Raw genomic sequence first — 6,245 nt, forward strand, 5'->3', positions numbered from 1 at the left:
GGCAGGAAAAAAGCAATGACCGGTTTGACACTAGGTGGCCTTTCCTCTTCACCGCTGTCATTGGCAGCCTTGAACTGCGGGAGCTCACTTTGTCTGGTCGCCAGTACACATGGGCCAATAACGGATCAATCCCTACTTATGAAAAGCTTGACCGGGTACTTGGAGTCTTTATAGGTAGGTGCAAATCTACAAATAAATAATTCTTATACTACAAGAGGAACCACGTGTGTATTTGCTGTATTTAAGCGCATCATTTAATTATTAATATAAAACATATCTAACTAACATGTATTCCTTCAAATATTCTAAATGGAGATCTAACAAATGCCGGATGTGAACTCTTTTTTATTATCATGTTGATCAAGCACTTCGGATCAATAGAAAACTCTATTAATCGAAAAAGTATGACAAAGAATTACTCCTGTAAATGCTCTTATATTAGTTTATGGAGGGAGTAAAAGTTAGACACAATGATGCATGCAAATAAAAATTTATGTTAACTAATACAATCCAATAATTTGACCTAGCCCGTAAGTTGCACGGGTTGATGACTAGTTATAATTAATGTACATCACATAGTGCATCGGTGTCAACAACTAGCTGAGGCGCACTAGTTGCGGGGCTCCCACAAGGGTCGCTTTTAGTGGGCTGAGAGCATGCTCTCAGTCAAGGCCACGTGTTGCGTGTTGGCCGCTCCTGGTTCTCCGAAGATTTTCTGATAAAACAAATTCAAAAAAAATTGTGTAAAAAAATACGTTCTTTTCTTTCACCAGAGGTACTGATTTACTTCCCGCGAAAGGCATAGCTCTGCCTTTCGAAAACAAACATGTTTTTTTTGCTTCCGCGAGAGGCATAGATTTGCTTCTGGGAGGCACATATTTGCTTCCACGAGACGCACATCCGTTCCTCACACAAAATGAAAAAATGACTTTTTTTTTGCTTCTATGAGAGGCATAGTTGTACTTCACGTGGAGCACAGAAAATGGAAATAACGCGTTTCATTTTGTTGTCCTATAAGAGCACATATTTATTTCCCGTGTAGGCACAGATTTGCTTCAGCGTGCTTCTCAAAAAAGAGAAAACTGCATTTTTTTTTCTTCTGCACGAGGCATAAATTTGCTTCCCGTGGAGGCATAGATTGCTTCTGCGAGAGGCACATATATGCCTCTTCAGAAAAGAAAAAAAAATGGGGAAAAATCATACTTCCGGTCTGATTTTTTTGTTTGGTTTTTTTGGTGAAAAAATAGGTCATCGAAACCTATCAACATGTGATTTAATTTGGAAGATCTCGACGTGAGCAATCCAACAGTGAACATGGGATTTATACGCACGCTTTAAGAGATAAAACATTTGAAATAAACGGATCTACGGGAAAAAAAACTGCTAGATTGAGACAAGTGGCACACATGTAGTGCACGACTTGTCGCAACCTGAGAAGTGGAGTGACCTTTACAAGGAATACTCTTTTTTTAGGGTTTGCAAAGAATACTCCTTAGTTAGTTATTTTGGGATGAACCCACGAAGAATAATATCCCAGAGATAAATAGGAATGCGCCGGCCACTCTGGTCCAGACTTGGTCCCAGTTGGCCTCTCAGCACTATTGTCCAATAATAACTGGCATCACGTCCCATTTGGCAATGTGGTCCCATTTTAATATAAAATTTGGATTAAGGAGCAGTATTGCAACATTAACAAAACACAGCATTTCCCAGCAGGAATTTTTAGCAAGTTAGGACAACTAGAGTTTGTTTGTACAAAGAAAAATAAGACACAGATGAACCCTGTTTCTATTTCTACCATTAACACGTTAGCACCACAAGTTAGCGTATACTTCCTCCATTTTTAAATATAAGCCTTTTTTTATATATTTTAATATAAATTACATACAGATATATATAGACATAGTTTAGAGGTCGATTTACTCATTTTGCTCCGTATGTAGTTCATATTAAAATCTCTAAAGGTCTTATATTGAGGAACAGAGGAAGTATTTGTAAACTTGACAAAGCTATATTGGGTGAGTAGTTTCAAACTTTTCTATACTAACAAGACTAACAATCCGTGCAGAACATATCTCCCAAAAAAATAAAAATATATATCCGTGCAGAACATGTGCTATCGTAAGGGCAAACTGCAGCCTTAGGACTTCCTTAGCCCACTTTCTATACGCCCACTTTGTATACGAAACCGGTCCAGAAGGCCCATTGCTTTGATATTTTGGGTCGGGCCAGTGTCGCGATGGGTAACATCAGTCCATTCCCATCCTAAGCCTCTAGTTGTACATAAATTATAAGCCTCCCGACAATTTATTCATGTTCTTTCATTCATGAGCGTAGGAACTTCAATTTTGAGGCTCATAATCTCATCAGGTTTGCTTGTAACCTAGACATAGAAATTCGTCAGTGCGGATTGTCTACAAGTGAGGAACATGATAGCCCTGAGGAATTGGAGAGCTCAAATTTCCGACCGTTGCTGTGTTACGCACCAGTTGTCCCAAATATTTTATCCACCTAACGGTCATATCATTAAAGGGCATTTAAGTCTTATCATATCGGGCTGCTCCCTGGCTATAAATAGCCGCCCCTTTAACCATTAGCTGGTTGGCTGCTCCGAGAGAAACTGACACGTGTCATTTAGAGCATCCATCTTCCGAGGACTTTGAGAGAAAATCATTAGTGGAGAAAAACCCAAAACCCACCCAAAGTGATTGAGTATCACTGAAGAAATTGTTCCTGTGTGGAACCGACGCTTGTTACCTTTAAAGACTATACATCTTCCAGACAGTTAGGCGTCATGGTCTAGAGCATCCAAGAGGAATTGTGGATCGCCAAGTGACCAAATCCGTGAAGGTTTGAAAGTCACCTAAAGACTTACCACGACTGATTGGGCGAGGTCTGTGTGACCTTAGCTCAAAGAGAATACGGTAAGGATTGTGTGTCCTTTGGTTGAAATACCAAGCCGCTCCAACCAGACGTACAACTGTCACAGCAGTTAAAACTGGTCTACCAAATCACTGTCATCACCAAGCTATTGGTTCTATTTCCTCAACCCTTTCATCTCCTCGCTTACTTGTTGTTGAACTTGATCGTTACTGTTTGAGGATTTTGACTAAAAACTTTCTAAATTTCCTCACACCTATTTCTTCAGTCATTTTGTCTTATGCCTACCATAACTAAAGATAAAGAACAACTAAGAACAACAAATAAAAATTACTTAGTGATAAAGCAAACAAGCACACACGAGAATATTCACCCCACGCTATTGCTCCTCGGCAACGGCGCCAGAAAAAGGTCTTGATAACCCACAAGTATAGGGGATCGCAACAGTTTTCGATAAGTAAGAGTGTCGAACCCAACGAGGAGCTAAAGATAGAATAGATATTCCCTCAAGTTCTATCGACCACCGATACAACTCTACGCGCGCTTGACGTTCGCTTTACGTAAAACATATATGAAACTATAAGTACTTTGTAGGTGTTGTTGGATAGGTTTGCAAGATAATAAAAAGTGTGTAAATAAAAAGTAGGGGCTGTTTAGATAAAGAAATAATAAATTAAATATAGCGAGTGTGGAAAAGTGAGGGTAGGAGTTGCGAAATTTCCCCTAAGCAATTGACTACTTTACTAGACCGATAGTAAGTATTATGTGGGAGAGGCCACTGCTAGCATGTCATCCCTAACTTGGAATTCTATGCACTTATGATTGGAACTATTAGCAAGCATCCACAACTACTAATTTTCATTAAGGTAAAACACAACCATAGCATTAAGATATATTGGTCCCCCTTCAATCCCGTATGCATCAATTTCTATGCTAGGTTGAAGCTTCTGTCACTCTTGCCCTCCAATACATAGTCCTATCAACATACAACTAACCCTATGGTGTGATCCATGCGCGCAATCATATGATGGGCACCAAAGGACAGCAACATAACCACAAGCAAATTAAATCAATCATAACAATTCATAAACCACCGATAGGACAACGAAAATCTACTCAGACATCATAGGATGGCAACACATCATTGGATAATAATATGAAGCATAAAGCACCATGTTCAATTAGAGGCTACAACGGGTTGCGGGAGTGTGGACCGCTGTAGATAGAGGGGCGAAGGTGATGGAGATGTTGGTGAAGATGGCGGAGGTGTTGGAGTAGATCGCGGTGATGATGATGATGGCCACGACAGCGTTCCGGTGCCACCGGAAGAGAAGGGAGAGGGGGCCCCTTCGTCTTCTTCTTCCTTGACCTCCTCCCTAGATGGGAGAAGGGTTTCCCCTCTGGTCCTTGGCCTCCATGGCATGGGAGGGGCGAGAGCCCCTCCGAGATTGGATCTGTCTCTCTATCTCTCTCTGTTTACGCGTTCTCAGATTCTTCCCTTTCACCATTTCTTATATTCTCAGAGATCCGTAACTCCGATTGGGCTGAAATTTTGACACGGTCTCTATCCGGGTATTGGCTTTCTTGCGGCGAAAGAAGGGCACCAACCGCCTTACGGGTGGCCCACGAGAGTCAGGGGCGCGCCTGGGGGGGGAGGCGCGCCCAGCTGCCACGTGGCCACCTCGGGCACCGTCTCACGTGGATTTTTCTTCCCAAAAATCATATATATTCCAAAAGAAATCTCCGTCAATTTTTATCCCGTTTGGACTCCGTTTGATATGGATATTCTACAAAACAAAAAACATGCGACAAACAGGAACTGACACTGGGCACTGGATCAATATGTTAGTCCCAAAAATAGTATAAAAAGTTGCCAAAAGTATATGAAAGTTGTAGAATATTGGCGTGGAACAATCAAAAATTATAGATACGACGGAGATGGATCACCGAGCACTAGACGACCTCACCAACCAGAATAAATGACAGGTCATCAAGACCGCGGACACTGTTAGACGAGTCCGGCGCATCACTAGATATACCTGAGATTGGTTTGATGGTTAAACCCTCATAGACGGTACCAGGGGCTTCCCGCGCGTAATCAGGGCTAGTTCGGCTCAACTTGACTTATCTTAAATTTTAATGGTTTATCTAGAATAACCAATTTTTTGGCACGACAACTTTCACCTAAGTTCTTCTGTTTTACAGATGACAATCATGCTACACCCGTCCAGGACACGGCACAACGAAGACACAGGCACAGACGTGCAGCAGGGACCCACTCAAAGGTTTCATTTCAGATTAAGACCCTGCATAAACCTTTTTTACCGACTCTTGTAGTTTACATCCTTCGGATACTCAATACAACCGAGAAGGATGCTGACGTTATTGGCATTTCGCCACGTCAGAATATTGCACGTACCTGGACACTCGGGGTTTATTATTAAGGGCATTATTCAGCCCGGCATATGTTATAAAGATCGAATACCTTAGGGAGTGTTCAGCGTCACGAGTTTGGCCTTGTATGCATCAGCTCCGAATCATGTCTTTGGTCAAATGTTGGGTTTGCCCGGCTTCCGTGTTTTGCTACCTTACGTTCCGCTCTATCTGCTAAGGCGGCACCAGGAGAACTACTGCGATTGTGCCCTGGTTCATCCGGATGAGTACCTCAGTAGAGAAAGCCGAAAATTGACTGTCATGATAAAGCGCGAGACTGGTCAACCACTCGATGACTTAGCAGAATCTTCGGGATTCCTGCGCATAAACAAAGGGCCGTTTCCCGGTCATATACGTACGCGCACCGTATTCAGACAAGCGCGGAAGTGCCAGGGGCTATATAGTAGTCCCACCATCCACTACAAAAAAAGACACATCCGTGACATTTTGGGCCGAGCGAATTTTTTTCTGTCATACATATGACACTTCTATGACGATAATTGTGACAAAACCCGGTATCATCATAGATGTGATGGGCTCCTACTTCTATGACAAAAAATCATGACAGAAAATGGGCTTTTCGTCCTGGGTGGGCCGGAGACGCAGCTCCATGACATTCTTTGGGCCGTCCATGACGGAAAAAAACCGTGGTAGAAGCGAGGGCGAGGAAAATTTCGGGGAGTTCCCGGTTACGGTGGGAGGTCGGGGGCCGAGCGATGCGCGTTTCTCTCATACATGTACGTGCGTGTGTGCGAGGCGTTGGCTCTAACTGAACCCGAGCGAGGCGTTGGGCTCTAACTGAATCCGAGCGATTGCACTGTAGGCTACGCGTTACTGAACCCGAGAGCTCGATCGATGGCTGTTAACTGAACCCGATCGAGCGATTCCTTCGCTACTGCTGGTAACTGAAGCCAATCGATGCTGCCTCTGGA

The sequence above is a fragment of the Triticum dicoccoides genome, chromosome 3A (genome assembly GCF_002162155.2).
Source record: "Triticum dicoccoides isolate Atlit2015 ecotype Zavitan chromosome 3A, WEW_v2.0, whole genome shotgun sequence".
NCBI lineage: Eukaryota > Viridiplantae > Streptophyta > Magnoliopsida > Poales > Poaceae > Triticum > Triticum dicoccoides.